Source organism: Oncorhynchus nerka, linkage group LG2 (genome assembly GCF_034236695.1).
Source record: "Oncorhynchus nerka isolate Pitt River linkage group LG2, Oner_Uvic_2.0, whole genome shotgun sequence".
Taxonomy (NCBI): Eukaryota; Metazoa; Chordata; class Actinopteri; order Salmoniformes; family Salmonidae; genus Oncorhynchus; species Oncorhynchus nerka.
In genome coordinates, this window is record NC_088397.1 from 54,752,724 (window position 1) to 54,771,961 (window position 19,238).

Here is a 19,238-nt window from a genome sequence, read left to right on the forward strand (position 1 = left end):
AATTTGAACTTTGGGCACCATGGCAGATGTTTTGGGGTTTGCACAGTTGTAGCAGTTTGTCAGTGACACCTGGGGATAAAGATTAACTTGGGAGTGGATGTGGCTGGATGTCTTTGTTTACTCTTTCCAAACCACCATGAAATATACTGACAGTAGTAGCTAATGTCCTCTGTACTACAGCAGTGTTATGTCGTTGTGAAGAACATGTTTTTGAAAGTATTATGAGTGATTCCTCACAAAACCCAGACAAAAAAAGATTCACGCTGGATGGTTGACATATGACATTTGTATCTAAAAGCATAATTGAGAAATAATTCATAAGTTATAATAGTTAAGAATATTTATTACATTTTTGGTCTTACACAGGACTCCATTAACTCCAGTGTTTAATATGTAGGTGCTACAAAGAAAACATTGGTGTCATATGAAGCTTTACCGCTTGCTCTAATATGTCATATTTTGATTTGAATAACTTTTTAAAAACTTTTTTTTTTTTACATTAAAGCTAGACGTGGCCACAAGCAACACCGGAGATATTATGATGAGTGAGATGCAACACTTCACTCTCACACAGTATCTGCACGGGCGTTTAACTGTTCACAGCGTGGTAGCCAGGGCATCAAAACAGCGTAGATGTTGAGCCTCGCGTAGATGTTGTTTTGCGGAAATTGACCCACTATGCAGTCTACTTCATATCGCTGAGTAAACCTTTTAATTCATGAATATTGAAAAATAGAAACATGATTATTATTATTATTTTTTTGTCTAATTAAAAACCCTTTAACTGGCACACAGAAGTACATAGACAACATTTTGTTTGGGCTGAAACGTTTTTTATTTAGCCCTAATTAATAGGCCAAAAATAAATACATTTGCATGACTTAAAATTGGGTAACACATCTCAAACAGCCGGTTGAGTTGCCCAGTTAGGGTAAACTAATTTTGTATTGAAATTTGCAAAGACTTTTTAAATAATGATAAAAAAGTATGCATTTTAATTAACATTGTCTGCTTCCTTTATAAATTGAAGACCGGCATAGGTAATGACTGATATCAAATATGAATAAAATAAGTTGTCAAAATATTAATGTAAATTAACATGTTTACATGCTCATAATTATGGCTGACCCCATAATTGAGCATAAATGGTATATATATATATCATACACATACATACACAGTGCATTCGAAAAGTATTCAGATCCCTTTACTTTTTCCACATTTTACGTTACAGCCTCATTCTAAAATGTATTAGTTTTTTTTACTCATCCAGCTACACACAATACCCCATAATGACAAAGCAAAAACAGTTTAGATTTTTTTGCAAATGTATAATTACATTTTTATTTTTTAAATATCTCATTTACATAAGTATTCAGACCCTTTACTCAGTACTTTGTTGAAACACATTTTGGAAGCGATTACAGCCGAGTCTTCTACAAACAGGCACACCTGTATTTGGGGAATTTCTCCCAATCTCTGCAGATTCTCTCAAGCTCTGTTTGGTTGGATGGGCAGCGTCGCCGCACAGTTATTTTCAGGTCTCTCCAGTTGTTCGATAGGGTTCAAGTCCGGGCTCTGGCTGGTCCACTCAAGGACATTCGGAGACTTGTCCTGAAGCCATTCCCGCGTTGTCTTGGCTGTGTGCTTTGGGTTGTTGTCCTGATGGAAGGTGAACCTTCGCCCCAGTCTGATGTCCCGAACGCTGGTTTTCATCAATAATCTCAATGTACTTTGCTCTGTTCCTCTTTGCGTCAATCCTTACTAGTCTCCCAGTACCTGCTGCTGAAAAACATCAACACAGCATGATGCTGCCACCGCCGCCATGCTTCACCGTAGGAATGGTGCCAGGTTTCCTCCTGACGTGATGCTTGGCATTCAGGCCAAAGCGTTCAATCTTGTTTCTGAGAGTCCTTTAGGTTCCATTTGGCAAACTTCAAGCGGGCTGTCATGTGCCTTTTACTGAGGAGTGGCTTCCATCTGGCCATCTACCACAAAAACCTGTTTGGTGGAGTGCTGCAAAGATGGTTGTCCTTCTGGAACGTTCTCCCCCACAGAGGAACTCTGGAACTCTGTCAGAGTGACCATTGGGTTCTTGGTCTCCTCCCTGACCAAGGCCCTTCACCCCCGATTGCTCAGTTTGGCCGGGCAGCCAGCTCTAGGAAGAGTCTTGGTGGTTCCAAACTCCTTTCATTTAAGAATAATGGAGGCCACGGTGTTCTTGGACATTTACATTACATTTACATTTAAGTCATTTAGCAGACGCTCTTATCCAGAGCGACTTACAAATTGGTGCATTCACCTTATGACATCCAGTGGAACAGTAGTGCATCTAAATCTTTTAAGGGGGGTGAGAGGGATTACGTTATCCTATCCTAGGTATTCCTGAAAGAGGTGGGGTTTCAGGTGTCTCCGGAAGGTGGTGATTGACTCCGCTGTCCTGGCGTCGTGAGGGAGTTTGTTCCACCATTGGGGGGCCAGAGCAGCGAACAGTTTTGACTGGGCTGAGCGGGAACTGTACTTCCTCAGTGGTAGGGAGGCGAGCAGGCCAGAGGTGGATGAACGCAGTGCCCTTGTTTGGGTGTAGGGCCTGATCAGAGCCTGGAGGTACTGAGGTGCCGTTCCCCTCACAGCTCCGTAGGCAAGCACCATGGTCTTGTAGCGGACCTTCAATGCTGCAGGCAGTTTTTGGTATCCTTCCCCAGATACCCCAGATTGCCTCGACACAATCCTGTCTTGGAGCTGTATGGACAATTCCTTTGACCTCGGTGCATGTCAGAGCGAAAACCAAGCCATATCAACTGAGACCTTATATCGACAAGTGTGTGCCTTTCCAAATCTTGCCTAATCAATTGAATTTACCACAGGTGGAATCCAATCAAGTTGTAGAAACATCTCAAGGATGATAATTGGAAACAGGATACACAAGCTCAATTTCAAGTCTCATAGCAAAGGGCCGGAATACTTATGTAAATAAAGGCAAACATTTCCTAATACCTGCTTTTTCTTTGTCATTATGGGGTGTTGGAATCGGCTAAACTTTGAACTTTGCGATGTTAAATAAATAATTGGAAAGAAACATTGAGTGAAAGAGACTGGGTTTCATGTCAGAAGTTAATGGTTCACTGAAGGAAGACCCAAGGCTTTCGAATGTGTTGGGTGGACGAGAGGAGAGCAACGTGTTGAGACGGATGGACATCTGGATTAGGGGAATGAGTGGCTGAGGACAGATTCCCTTAAGGGAGTAATAAGGGTTTAGTATCCGGTTACCTTCCTGTAGAACCATAATATGTAAGGATGGGAGAGAAGGAGTGTCTTAAGTGGGATCTATAACTGTGGTGGTAAGAAATGTTTTGCTGTCTGAATTACAGCTGTACAGAACCTTTGGGAATAACTAAACTTGGTTAAAGCTTCTCTAGTGTCCTAACAGGGTATTGTGAGTAGATTGAGGAAAATGCGCTGTATATGGAAAAATACTTTTAAAAATGTAAACCAATCGATTGGTCGAAAGAACAGACTGATTTTAGTAGACCAATATCTTTTTTTGTCGGGAACAGCCCAACTTATCTGTAAAATTACATGACTGAATAATATTGTGAAACATATTGAAGATAACAGGCAGATGGAATTTAAAAAATATATTAATATTTACCATTTGCAGACCAAAAAAATCCTATAACAATTTGTCCATAATTGCTAGCTTTGACTAAATTTCTTTCCCTTAAATGGGCAACTCAACCACCTTGTAGAGCATTTTTTCCCCCAAGAGTTCCTAACATTTTAATTTAATTCCAAAATTGTTTGAGTTTTATTATAGGCCTGTAATTTCCATTTTATATACAAATAGTACTGAAATGTGTGATGTTAGAAAAACCAAACGTTCACGTCCTGGTTTTCAACCATTTTTGAATGTTTGTTTAAAAAAATACTGGATTCCGATAATGAAAACCACCTGATCATTTTACTAAATTACATCGGTTGAGATTACTAAATATGCCTAATAAAATTAATGCGTTTTAATTTTTAAGATTGGTTGTCAAAATTAGCTCAACTGCCCGGTTGAGCTGCCTGTTAAAGGGATTATACACTCTACGGGCATATCAAAGTAGCAGTGAAATGGATTCAAAATAGTTGCCCTCTGCTGGTGGTTTGCAGGATGTGCAATGATGCAAGTAAATGAAGGGCTATGATTTTCTTACATTGTGATTTAAAAACAAAAATAATATGTCATTTTCTCTGTATAAAATGGGCCATACCTTTTTAAAATTAGCAGAGATACCATTCTGGAACTTTGATATGCCCGTAGAGTATATTAAACTCAGCAAGAAAAGAAACCGTCTTTTCAAAGATAATTCGTAAAAATCCAAATAACTTCACAGATCTTCATTGTAAAGAGTTTAACACTGTTTCACATGCTTGTTCAATGAACCATAAACAATTAATGAACGGTCATTAAGACACTAACAGTTTACAAGACGGTAGGCAATTAAGGTCACAGTTCTGAAGATTTATGACACTAAAGAGGCCTTTCTACTGACTCTGAAAAACACCAAAAGAAAGATGCCCAGGGTCCCTGCTAATCTGTGTGAACGTGCTTTAGGCATGCTGCAAAGAGGCATGAGGACTGCAGATGTAGCAGGGCAATAAATTGCAATGTCTGTACTGTGAGACGCCTAAGACAGCGCTACAGGGGACAGGACGGGCAACTGATCGTCTCCTCGCAGTGACAGACCACATGTAACAACACCTGCACAGAATTGGTACATCCGATCATCACACCTCCAGGACAGGTACAGGATGGCAACAACAACCGCTCGAGTTACACCAGGAAGGCACAATCCCTCCGTCAGTGCTCAGACTGTATGCAATAGGCTGAGAGAGGCTGGACTGAGGGCTTGTAGGGCTGTTGTAAGGCAGGTCCTCACCAGACATCACCGGCAACAACGTAGCCTATGGGCACAAACCCACCGTCGCTGGACCAGTCAGGACTGGCAAAAAGTGCTCTTCACTGACGAGTCGCGGTTTTGTCTCACCAGGGGTGATTTTATCGTCGAAGCAATGAGCGTTACACCAAGGCCTGTACTCTGGAGCGGGATCGATTTGGAGGTGGAGGGTCACAGCATCAGACTGCCTGCAATGACAACAAGCACAATCTCAACGCTTTGCGTTACATGGAAGACATCCTCCTCCCTCATGTGGTACACTTCCTGCAGGCTCATCCTGACATGACCTTCCAGCATGACAATGCCACCAGCCATACTGCTCGTTCTGTGCGTGATTTCCTGCAAGACCGGAATGTCAGTGTTCTGCCATGGCCAGCGAAGAGCCCGGATCTCAATCACATTGAACACGTCTGGGACCTGTTGGATCGGAGGGTGAGTGCTAGAGCCATTCACCCCAGAAATGTCTGAACTTGCAGGTGCCTTGCTGGAAGAGTGGGGTGACATCTCACAGCAAGAATGTGCAAATCTGTTGCAGTCCATGAGGATATGCACTGCAATACTTAATGCAGCTGGTGGCCACACCAGATACTGACTTACTTTTGATTTTGACCCCCCTTTGTTCAGGGACACATTATTCAATTTCTGTTAGTCACAGGTCTGTGGAACTTGTTCAGTTCATGTCTCAGTTGTTGAATCTTATGTTCATACAAATATTTACATGTTAAGTTTGCTGAAAATAAACTCAGTTGACAGTGAGAGACTTTTTTTTTTGCTGAGTATGTTCAACAATACATTGAAACAATAAATTGTTATTTTGAATTCATAAATTGTACAAAATGTTATAGAAATGAAATACTACTCATATTACAGAGCAGTAAAGCTTCATGTGAAACATATTAGAGTCTTAAAGGAGGCCTGGGTAAAGCCAAAATGTCATAAATATGCCAACTTTTACGAATTATTTCTCAATTATGCTTTTGGATACAAATGTTTACAGATGTGTCAACACTTCCTCCAAAGGACTATTCTATGGATACATTTGTTTTGTCTGGGTTTTATGAGAAATTACTAGTATGGGCTATTTGGGGTCACAGTTTGAAGGTCGCTGAGTGCTTTATTGGACTATTCGTATTGGCCACAATGTCTATACTGAAAGTTATATTGCTGTTGCTAAAGTAGACTAAACATATGGTGAGCTTCACAAATATTGGGGCAGTGAAAATTGGTGTTTTGGATCTGTACTCCAGCACTTTGGTCCCATATTCTTAGCACACAATGATTACATCAACCTTGTGACTTTACAAACTTGTTGGATGCATTTGTTTTTTGTTTGTATTTCAGATTATATTGTGCCCACAGGGTGTCTGGGATGTGAGCCATGACCAGCCTTTCAAAGCATTTGTCTGCGGGCATCATTTCTATTATGATCAATGTAATCAGCATTATTTCCCTTTACTCAGAGGTGATATGCACAGAGTGCACAGTTTCCCTGGTACCTACTTCTACCCACATTATCTGCCTGAAGCCCTGGACACAGTTACTGTATCTCTCCCTCCCACGACTAGGCTAACTCGAACACTCTTAGCAAGAGCAGAAGACCATCCCCCCTACTCACACATGGGTACTTGCTGCTTGAAAATCTAGTTTGGTATTCTGTGTATGGTGCTAAGTAAGCATATATTTTCATCTCGTTGGTATAATGAGACAGTCCCTAGCTACTACAGCTATCTGGAAGAAGGCTTCGGATAATGAAAAAGCACACTGCCAAGTTGTATTACATTGCACATCTTTATATTGAAAAAAACTTTCAATTTTGAAGATGCTAGTAACCAGAGTTTCCAGTGTGCATGTGATAAAGGAAGTAACTAGATTCAATTGGATAGCATTAGATATATTGTAGTATTTTCTCTTACCCTTGTGTTATTGAGATATCAAGATTTGCTGAGCTCAACAGCCTTTTTGCCTCCAGATTCTAGCCTAGATGGGTGTGTTAATTTCCCTCAGCTTCAGGGTTTAAGCACCCCCACCTTCCTTTCAGCCTCTCCTTGTGTTCACACCTCATCTACATGCGAGCCTCAGCGCAATCTGCAGGGCCCTGGATGTCTGCCAGCAATCCAAACAATTAATATTTTTACTCAGTGACGGCACACGCGCACTGACTTCAGCACCGCTATTCTACCCCAGTGGTAAATTTATGCAGAACTTCTAATCTAAGTTTCCTGGCTGTAGCACCTGGTTTTGATACCCTCTCTCTCTTATGGGCCCGCTGCCGACGTGATAAGAGTAACGATCCAGGAGGCTGTTGTCTGTGGCACAGTATCAGAGCCCGTTCAAGATGACTGACTGACTGGCAGGTAGAGTCACAATGGAGTCTCATCGGCTATGACAGTCATCTGCTCCACAGGGAATTCAATTTCCAATGATTTGTCAATAACAATGCGTAGGAGATCAAAATATTTCAGATGGGGAATGTGGGGGAGAGAAAGTTATGGGTGGTTTTTTTTCTCCTCATAAATCAATCTCCCAAATTCTTGTCTGCACAGCGAGATAATCCTCTGGCTTTTAATTTTTTTTTTTTTTTTACTGTTGCCACACTGTGCTGAATTTGAACATTTGCAAAAAAAAAATATTTCACAGCTCTTGGCCCGTAGTACTAACCAGCCTCAGCCCAACGTCAGCGTTGTGAGTGGGATTCTGTAGCGAAAGAGGCGCTCAATGAGACTCTGTTCTGAATATTTTAGCGAGGGGGTGGGGGCTGCGACGACTCTGGTTGCTGGAACTTCAAAAGTCAGGCGGTTTTCCCATCTGTCTACAGCAAGAGCACATTTACATTTCCTTCCCGTGGGGGATACAGTAGACCAAGTTAGCTATAACTGGATTTGAATATAATTTCGCCAAGGTTAATAGCCATTTCTGTAGCTCATAAGAGGTGTTTAGGCCTTTTCAATAATTTAGAAGGGCTGCGATCATTCTGAATTTGGCAGCCTCCAAAGCAAGAATGTAATGAAGGAATGCACTCATACCAATCCAGTCAATTCAGTTCTTCACTGATGATAATTAGGAAACGGCAGCAGTTGAAATGGAAGAATAAAGAGCAATATTGTAAAAAATAAAATCAGGATATAGGCTACTGTAGGGCATTGACCTTCACTAGGCCTACATCTATTACTCTTGCAACAATGGTCAAATGTTCACACTTCCGTAGCTCCCACGTCCTGCACAAGTCATCCCAGTATGAGAGTGCACTTTGACAGACTGAGCATCCAAACATCTTTCCTCAGTCTTACCTTCCCTCATGACCTGACACCTGCAATTACATCTCCCTATGACGTCTCTTAATAACTATGCTAATCATCCTATCTGGACACCCAGAGTCTTGAGTTTGTTCTCCCGCTAAGCCTGTCTGCAGCAGATTAGGCCCTCCTGTGCCTCACATTGCCGATTGATGCAAATCTCCGTGATCTAAATCCTGTAGCCATGCTCCACTACTCCTGCCTCACCTTTGTTCCCCCTCTCTACCACAACACTGCTCCCATCCCAAACAGGCAGACGTCATGGTTCACGCCTTCCACCATGGCTTAACCTCTTCAGTCGACCCTCTACTTTTTTGAACATTTTGTTAAAAATCGCGCAACATTTCAGCGCCCTGCTACTCATGCCAGGAATATAGTACGTTCATATGGTTAGAATGTGTGGATAGGAAACCCTCGGACGTTTTTAAAACTGGTTAAATCACGACTGTGGCTATTACATAACGTGCGTTACATCGGAAAGCGCAGGAAAACCTGATCACAGAAAATGGAAATAAATATCCTTGCGCCACTTCCAGCAATTGTTAACAGTGAGCCGAATTAGATAAGACCGAGCATTCAACTCCCACAGCATCCCCATGTTGTCTAGAGTCTTGTGAATTGAATCATCTTTGATTCTTGGTTGAACCGAAACAGGGGCACCGCTTACCTCCGGTCTCCGCCCAGATCATTCGGAAGAGCTCTCTCCTGAAATTTTTTCCAAGACGACAGCTAATGATATTTACATCGCCTACGGATGATTTTTTATCGCTTATTAACGTTTACTAATACCTAAAGTAGCATTACAAACGTATTTGAAGTGTTTTGTGAAAGTTTATCGTCTACTTTTGAATTTTAAAAAATGACGTTACGTTGTGAAATCGCTGTTTTTTTGTTTATCACACAGTCTACATATAACGATATCTTGGCTTTATATGGCCCGATTTAATCGAAATAAAGACCCAATAGTGTTTATGGGACATCTAGGAGTGCCAACAAAGAAGATGGTGAAAGGTAATGACTGTTTTCTATTTTATTGTGCGGTTTGTGTAACGCCGAAATGCTAATTATTTTGTTTACGTCCCCTGCTGTGCTTTTCTGTTGTAGTGTATTGGTGCATGCTATCAGATAATAGCTTCTCATGCTGTCGCCGAAAAGCATTTTAAAAATCGGACTTGTTGCCCGGATTCACAACGAGTGTAGCTTTAATTTGATACCCTGCATGTGTATTTTAATGAACTTTTGAGTTTTAACTAATACTATTAGCATTTAGCGTAGCGCATTTGCATTTCCAGAGCTCTAGTTGGGACGCAAGCGTCCCAAGTAGAGGCAAGAGGTTAATGGAGCCTCCTCCAGATCTCCTCTAATTCCTGTCATGGCCAGGACATGACCTTGGCTTACACAGGCCAAGGACTTAAACGACATGTCTTTAGAATGGCAAGGGCGAGATCAACTGAGAAAGGACAGTGGTGATTAGTGACGGGGGGGGAAAAGTAGTTGCATATCGGGATATTATTTTTGACACATCGTATAGTCTTGGCAATATTGTAATATTTTTGTGTAGTTGGCTGCACCAAAACCCCAGTATTTTTCCTTCATAGCTTGTTCTCAGTCTTTTTTTAAATAGGGAGCCAATTAGTTTTCAGCACTAATTTCCATGACTGATCAAAACAACATGTTTTCTCATTGCTTTTTTGTGTCCATCTGCTGCAGACATATCGTGAGCAATGTGTTTGGAACATCGAATCTCAAAATCACAGTATTGTATCACAATACATATAGTATTGTGAGAATTGCAATATCGTATCAGCACGTAAGTATCGTGATAATATTGTATTGGGAGCTCCCTGGAAATTCCCAGCCCTATTGAGGATGTTGTAGAAGAAACAAGGAAGTAACTACAGTACAGAGAGAGTAAAAGGTTCTGTTGGGTCCATTCTGTTCAAACAGAGTTTGACTCTTATTTTACAAGGGAAAGCCCATTGAGACCCAGAGTCTCTTTCAAGGGAGACCTGGCCAAGTAAGCAGCAACAATCAGTACATTACATAGTTAAAACATACAACATGATCCAGCCTAAAAAAAAGCATTTAGCATCTCCCATCAATATTTTAAATTCATTCACTGGCACTAACATATCTAGATGAAGCATGGATTGTAGACTATTCCATGCGTCTGGTGCACAAGAAGAGAAGGCAGTCTTGCCTAATACTGTAAATGTCCTGGGGACTTAGTTGCAACCACCTAGCAGACTGGGTATGGTAACTGCTGGTGGTGAAAGAGACCAGACTACAGAGGTAAATAGGGAGGTTACCCAAAATGGCTTTGTAGATGAACGCATACATTTGTGTCTTTCTGCTCACAAAGTGAGGTCCAACCTACCATTTGGTACAATGTGCAATGACAGGAAAACTGTGGGTGTTCTGTCATCAACATTTAATTAGTCCATTCGTTTGAAGGGACTATACGTCTGTTTTTTCAGAATAAATGCTGATCTGAATTAAGCTACTAGGCCTAATGCTTCATCGTGCGTGATATCACTACATGGTTTGTTTATATGTGAGGATTTACAGATGATTCACATTGGCCTGTTTACGCTGCCTTTCTGCCCCTTATTTCAGGGTCGCCTCCATCACTGCTAACTAGTATGCAGTGGCTGTCTAATTACAATACAGCCCATCTTTATGAGTCAGAACTAATAGCAAACTACCCCCTCATTAGCTGGAAAACATTTGACTGCAATCAGGACAAGCAATGATTTTTATAACAAATCTAAGTGCAGTGTCTATCCATATTCCGGGTTCTGGTCTTGGTAAGTGAATCAGGATTCCAAATCCCTTTAAACTCAACCGGATGGTTCGCTAAACAGAGGCAAAGGGCATGAGTTCAAAACCTGAATAGGAACAAATCAATTCGGTACAATTGGCAAACTGGCAATTTGTTAATTTCTTAAACATTTGATAAAGCCCCTTAAGGAGCATTCTGGTTAATTAACTGGGAGGCCATCCATTGGTGCTAATTAGCCAGAGTCTTTTCAAAGGGTTAGGGCCTGGCCATGACTACTAATGAGAATTTTAACCCCAGGAGACATCTAGGGACGCCACTGTATTAGAAAAGATTCAGAACTGTCGACACATCCTCTAGAAGCTGTCTGGCTGGCTTTATCAGATTCAGAGCACAGAGGGAGAGACTAAACACATGCATATATATATATATATAGGAACACTTTTGTGGTGTTTAACAAAGACATAAAAACAACAAGAGTATGCACTTTTCTTGTGAAGCTTGTAGGCCTACATGCTTTCGGAAAGTATTCAAACCCCTTGACTTTTTGCACCTTTTGTTACGTTGCAGCCTTATTCTAAAATGGATTATAAAATATATTCATCAATCTACACACAATACCCAATAATGACAAAGTAAAAACGGATTTTTGCAAATTTATATCTAAAAAAAATAGGTAATAAGGGATCTGTTTTATTTGAGTATTCAGACCCTTTGCTATGAGACTTGAAATTGAGCTCAGGTGCATCCTTGTTTCCATTGATCATCCTTGATGTTTCTACAACTTGGAGTCCACCGGTGGTAAATTCAATTGATTGGACGTGATTTGGAAAGGTGATGTCTATGTAAGGTCCTACACTTGATAGTGCATGTCAGAGCAAAAACCAAGCCATGAGGTCGAAGGACTTGTCCGTAGCTCTCCGAGACATGATTGATTTGTCGAGGCACAGATCTGGGGAAGGGTACAAAAACATTTCTGCAGCATTGAAGGTCTCCAAGAATACAGTGGCCTCCATCATTCTTAAATGGAAGAAGTTTGGAACCAGAAAGACTCTTCATAGAGCTGGCCACCTGGTCAAACCGAGCCATCGGAGAAGGGCCTTGGACAGGGAGGTTTCCAAGAACCCAATGGCCACTCTGACAGAGCTCCAGAGTTGCTCTGTGGAGATTGTAGAACCTTCCAGAAGGACAACCATCTCTGCAGCATTCCACCAATCAGGCCTTTATGGTACAGTGGCTAGACGGAAGCCACTCCTCAGTAAAAGGCAAATGACAGTCTGCTTGGAGTTTTTCAGTGGCAGGGACTGGGAGGTCTAGTCCGGGTCGAGGGAAAGATGAGCAAAGTACAGAGATCCTTTCTGAAAGCCTGCTCCAGAGCGCTCAGGACCTCAGACTGGGGCGAAGGTTCAACTTTCAACAGGACAACGACCCTAAGCACACAGCCAAGACAATGGAGCAGTGGCTTCGGGACAAGTCAAATGCCTTGAGTGGCCCTGCGAGAGCCCGGACTTGAACCCGACCGAACATCTCTGGAGTAGAGGTCGACCGATTATGATTTTTCAACGCCGATACAGATTTATTGGAGGACCAAAACAGTCGATACCGTTTAATTGGCCAATTTAAAAATGTATTATTATTTATAATAAATAATTGTACAACATTTGTAATAATGACAATTAAAACAATACTGAATTAACACTTATTTTAACTTAAATTAGCCTCAAATAAATAATTAAACATGTTCAATTTGGTTTAAATAATGCAAAAACAATGTTGAATTTGTGCCATGTAAAAAAGCTAACGTTTAACCTCTCTGAACCACCCATACCGAATCCGGGATAATTGTCATCAGCAACGCTGAATAGCATAGCGCCACAGTCAAATAATATTACTAGAAAATATTCATATTATATTCATGAAATCACAAGTGCAATATTGCAAAACACAGCATAGCCTTTTGTTAATCCACCTGTCGTCTCAGATTTTGAAATGATGCTTTACAGCGAAAGCAATACAAGCGTTTGTGTACGTTTATCGATCTCTTGACAAAACAATAAGTACACTTAGCATCAGGTAACTTGGTCACGAAAATCAGAAAAGCAATCAAATTAATTGTTTACCTTTGATCTTCGGACGTTTTCACTCACGAGACTCTGTTAGACAACAAATGTTCCTTTAGTTCCATAAAGATATTTTTTATATCCAAATACCGCCGTTAGTTTGGTGCGTTATGCCCAGGAATCCACCGGAAAGAGCGGTCACGATAACAGACAAATTCCAAATTATATCCATAATGTCCACAGAAACATGTCAGACGTTTTTTATAATCAATCCTCAGGGTGTTTTTCAAATATCTATTCGATAATATATCAACCGGGAAAGCTGGCTTTTTCACTAGGACCGGGAGTAACAATGGCCGCCTTTCTCTTTCCGCTTACGCAATATGGTCGTTCACGCTCATTCTTCAAAATAAAAGCCTGAAACTATGTCTGAAGACTGACACCTTGAGGAAGCGATAGGAAAAGGAATCTGGTTGATATCCCTTTAAATGGAGCAATGGGAGGCTATGGAACATGGAGTTTTCAAAATAGAAGCCACTTCCTGGTTTGATTTTTCTCAGGGTTTCGCCTGCAATATCAGTTCTGTTATACTCACGGACAATAATTTGACAGTTTAGAAAACTCTAGTTTCCAATCCTAATCTGTCAATTATATGCATATTCTAGCATCTGGTCCTGAGAAATAGGCCGTTTACTTTGGGAACGTTATTTTTCCAAACATAAAAATAGTGCCCCCTAACTTCAAGAAGTTAAGTTTCTTGCTCAGAAAATGAGAACATATGAAAGTTGGTGGTTCCTTAACATGAGACTTCAATATACCAAGGTAAGAGGTTTTAAGTGGTAGTTAATGTAGTATTTATAGGACTATTTCTATATACCATTTGCATTTCATATACCTTTGACTATTGGATGTTCTTATAGGCACTATAGTATTGCCAGTGTAACAGTATAGCTTCCGTCCCCCTCGCCCCTTCCTGGGCTCGAACCAGGAACACATCGACAACATTCACATTCGAAGCATCGTTACCCACCGCTCCACAAAAGCCACGGCCCTTGCAGCGCAAGGGGAATAATTACTCCAAATCTAAAAGAGTGACGTTTGAAACAGTATTTAGCGCACACCCAGCTAACTAGCTAGCCATTTCACATTGGTTACACCAGCCATTAGGCTGATAGGCTTGAAGTCATAAACAGCGCTGTGCTTGCGAAGAGCTGCTGGCAAAACGCACGAAAGTGCTGTTTGAATGAATGATTACGGGCCTGCTGCTGCTCAGTCAGACTGCTCTATCAAATCAGACTTAATTATAATATATATATAATAACACACAGAAATATGAGCCTTTGGGCATTAATATGATCGAATCCGGAAACTATAATTTCGAAAACAAAACGTTTATTTCAGTGAAATACGGAATATTTTATCTAACGGGTGGCATCCCTAAGTCTAAATATTCTTGTTACATTGCACAACCTTCAATGTATGTCATAATTACGTAAAATTCTGGCAAATTAGTTTGCAATGAGCCAGGCAAGCCTCAAACTTGCATATACCCTGACTCTGCGTGCAATAAACGCAAGAGAAATGACACTATTTCACCTGGTTAATATTTCCTGCTAAACTGGATTAGTAGTTATAACTAGTGATTAGGATTGATTGTTTTTTATAAGATAAGTTTAATGCTAGCTAGTTATTTACCTTGGATTCTACTACATTCGTGTAACAGGCAGGCTACTCGTGGAGTGCAATGGTTAGAGCGTTGGACTAGTTAACTGTGCGGTTGCAAGATTGGAACCCCTGGGCTGACAAGGTGAAAATCTGTTGTTCTGCCGCTGAACAAGGCAGTTTGCCTAGGAACTGTGGGTTGTCATTGAAAATAAGAATGTGTTCTTAACGGACTTGCCTAGTTAAATAAAATATATATATATATATTTTTTTAATAATCAGAAATCGGCACCCAAAAATACAGATTTAAGATTGTTGAAATCGGACCTAATTAATCGGCCATTCCGATTAATCGGTCGACCTCTGGAGAGACCTGAAAGTAGCTGTGCAGTGACTCTTCCCATCCGACCTGGCAGAGCTTGAGGATATGCTAAGAAGAAGGGGAGAAACTCCCCAAATACAGGTGTGCAAAGCTCATAGCATCATACCCAGGAACACTCGAGGCTGTAATCGCTGCAAAAGGTGCTAAAACAAAGTACTGAGTAATGGGTCTGAATACTTATGTAAATGTGATTTTATTTTTAATACATTTGCAAAACTTTTTGCTTTGTCATTATGGAGTATTGTGTAGATTTCTGGAAAAAGTGATTTAATCAATTTTAGAATAAGGCTATAACAAAATGTGACTCGATTCAGGAAACTAGGCGTATGTCTCAAGTCACGACTTCACAGGAGAGCCGTTTGAACTAAATAAATATTTTTATCAAAATGTAGTTTTTTTTGTGGCAGAAATCCCTTCTCGAATATGTGAGCTTTCATGTGCCTTAATAAGAAACTTTTATGCCATCTGTAAATATGAATAAAGTTGTTAAATGACGAGCCTAGTTGGTTTAGCCAAAGAAAAAGTGGGTAACCTTACCGCTAGCCATGATTGGCTGAGATAATGAGTGGGCTGGACATGCCGAGAGATGAGTTTCAGATTGGTCTGCGGTGTAGCATCTTGTGTCTATAAAATGAGCTGCTCGTTATGTGTAGATAATCCTTTCTACTGAAGTTTTCGAAAGATATTAAATTAGCCATGGAGAACTGCAAATATGTTGTTGCTGTTCTCAACGTTGCTGCCCTGAATTTATCAGGCGCTATCGACTAAGGTCAGTGGGGAAAAAGTTGTGATGGACTTCATTCTGGAGGATGATCATTCCATGCGGACTCTCTGACTCTGAAAATGAATCAGACGATGAGGAAATCCCTGATTTAGGTAAAAACATTTTCATTGAAGACATTGTAGAGTTATCTGATGACAGTGATGGGGAAGAAACGTCAATTAACAGGGACGTTGTCACGGAAGAAGTTGACTGAGTTTTGAAATCAGTGGAATACAACTGGCCAAACAAGTTGTGCAAACTAAACAGAAATGACACATGACGTCTTATTTAATGAAAGGGGTTGCAGTCTGCCGTGACGCTTTCATCCATGTATACGGGTAAGAATCTAGCTACAGTTTCAGATATTATACGTTTCTAATTTAGTCAAAGTTGTTTTCATTACAAGTTAAAGCTTGCTGTTAGCTAGCCAGCTGGAGTTTGATGGCTGGCTTGCTAGCTAACATTGAACCTATTTGGTTAACTTAACTTTAGCTAGCTATGACATTTGGTTTGTATTGTTACTCGTAATGTTACTCCTCTGGATTGGGATTATAACATTAACGTGACATGTCTAAACCAAAGACTCAAAGTTAAAGCTTGCTGTCTAACATTAACATTTAACATTTACATTTAAGTCATTTAGCAGACGCTCTTATCCAGAGCGACTTACAAATTGGTGCGTTCACCTTAAGACATCCAGTGGAACAGCCACTTTACAATAGTGCATCTAAATCTTTTAAGGGGGGTGAGAAGGATTACTTTATCCTATCCTAGGTATTCCTGAAAGAGGTGGGGTTTCAGGTGTCTCCGGAAGGTGGTGATTGACTCCGCTGTCCTGGCGTCGTGAGGGAGTTTGTTCCACCATTGGGGGGCCAGAGCAGCGAACAGTTTTGACTGGGCTGCGCGGGAACTGTACTTCCTCAGTGGTAGGGAGGCGAGCAGGCCAGAGGTGGATGAACGCAGTGCCCTTGTTTGGGTGTAGGACCTGATCAGAGCCTGGAGGTACTGAGGTGCCGTTCCCCTCACAGCTCCGTAGGCAAGCACCATGGTCTTGTAGCGGATGCGAGCTTCAACTGGAAGCCAGTGGAGAGAGCGGAGGAGCGGGGTGACGTGAGAGAACTTGGGAAGGTTGAACACCAGACGGGCTGCGGCGTTCTGGATGAGTTGTAGGGGTTTAATGGCACAGGCAGGGAGCCCAGCCAACAGCGAGTTGCAGTAATCCAGACGGGAGATGACAAGTGCCTGGATTAGGACCTGCGCCGCTTCCTGTGTGAGGCAGGGTCGTACTCTGCGGATGTTGTAGAGCATGAACCTACAAGAACGGGCCACCGCCTTGATGTTAGTTGAGAACGACAGGGTGTTGTCCAGGATCACGCCAAGGTTCTTAGAGCTCTGGGAGGAGGACACAATGGAGTTGTCAACCGTGATGGCGAGATCATGGAATGGGCAGTCCTTCCCCGGGAGGAAGAGCAGCTCCGTCTTGCCGAGGTTCAGCTTGAGGTGGTGATCCGTCATCCACACTGATATGTCTGCCAGACATGCAGAGATGCGATTCGCCACCTGGTCATCAGAAGGAATTAACTTAAGAATTAACTTACGTGTATGAAGTGTGTAATGTTAGTGATGTTCTCAGAATGACATTTTGCATGGTTATAGCCTAATGTTAGTTAGCTAGCTAACATTGAACCGATTTGGTTAACTTAACTTTAGCTAGCTATGACAAGCGGTTTGTATTGCTAGTTAATGCTTTCTGTTAGCTAGCCAGCTGACGTTAGATGGCTGGCTAGCTAGCTAACATTACGTGTCTGAATTTCTCAGAATGCCATTTCACATCTATTGTATAATGCTAAAATATTTGTCTGGAGTTTCTTTCAGCATCAGTAGAACACGCCTGACTCTCCACCAGTCATACAAGGAGAATGGCCTAATAAGTCCCATCAGAAAGAGAGCTGGCCCAAGCAAGCAAAGGCAGCAGTGCAGTCATCAACTACATGCACTATTTCTTCACCAACTACAGAGTTTGGGAAACACATGTGGACCTGAATTGTGATAATTGCAATGGCCAAAACCTTCCTCCCATAAATGGTCTGCCTCTACAAGCACCACCTGGACAAGACACAGCTAGACAAACTTGTCTTTTTTGAGAAGATCAGGGAGTTTTGCAACAAAGAGGCTACGGACATCACATGCCCTGCACCGAAGTCAAGAGCAGGACAGAAACAGGCTCTCTTAAAACACACCATACATTGCTGCTACAATTGTTTTATTTTTATTTTTAATCCTGCTACTCAGCCACTTTGCCCCTGTTTGTATGCATATAACTACCTCGTCTATCAATGATATAGTTACTGATATTGTTCTTGTACATACAGTCTTGGCCAAAAGAGAGAATGACACAAATATTCATTTTCAAAGTCTGCTGCGTTAGTTTGTATGATGGCAATTTGCATATACTCCAGAATGTTATGAAGAGTGATCAGATGAATTGCAATTAATTGCTAAGTCCCTCTTTGCCATGCAAATGAACTGAATCTCCAAAAAACATTTCCACTGCATTTCAGCCCTGCCACAAAAGGACCAGCTGACATGTCAGTGATTCTCTCGTTAGCACAGGTGTGAGTGTTGACGAGGACCAGGATGGAGATCACTCTGTCATGCTGATTGAGTTCGAATAACAGACTGGAAGCTTCAAAAGGAGGGTGGTGCTTGGAATCATTGTTCTTCCTCCGTCAACCATGGTCACATGCAAGGAAACATGTGCTGTCATCATTGCTTTGCACAAAAAGGGCTTCACAGGCAAGGATATTAATGCCAGTAAGATTGCACCTAAATCAACCATTTATTGGATCATCAAGAACTTCAAGGAGAGCGGTTCAATTGTTGTGAAGAAGGCTTCAGGGCGCCCAAGAAAGTCCAGCAAGAGCAGAAGCGGGATCGGGGCACCACCAGTACAGAGCTTGCTCAGGAATGGCAGCAGGCAGGTGTGATTGCATCTGCACGCACAGTGAGGTGAAGACTTTTGGAGGATGGCCTGATGTCAAGAAGGGCAACAAAGAAGCCTCTTCTCTCCATGAAAAATGTCAGGGACAGACTGATATTCTGCAAAAGGTACAGAGATTGGACTGCTGAGAACTGGGGTAGAGTAATTTTCTCTGAATCCCCTTTCCGGAAAAAAGCTTGTCCAGAGAAGACGAGGTGAGCGCTACCATGAGTCCTGTGTCATGCCAACAGTAAAGCATTCTGAGACCATTCATGTGTGGGGTTACTTCTCAGCCAAGGGAGTGGGCTCACTCACAATTTTGCCTAAGAATATAGCAATGAATAAAAAATGGTATCAACACATCCTCCGAGAGCAA

At 41.5% G+C, this 19,238-nt stretch overlaps 1 protein-coding gene across 3 annotated transcripts in view; it reads left to right on the forward strand.

Moving 5' to 3' along the window:
* Positions 1 to 19,238, forward strand: part of LOC115138186 (succinate--CoA ligase [GDP-forming] subunit beta, mitochondrial) — a 134,971-nt gene that overhangs the window by 938 nt on the left and 114,795 nt on the right. The gene's annotated exons all lie outside the window — the stretch shown is intronic.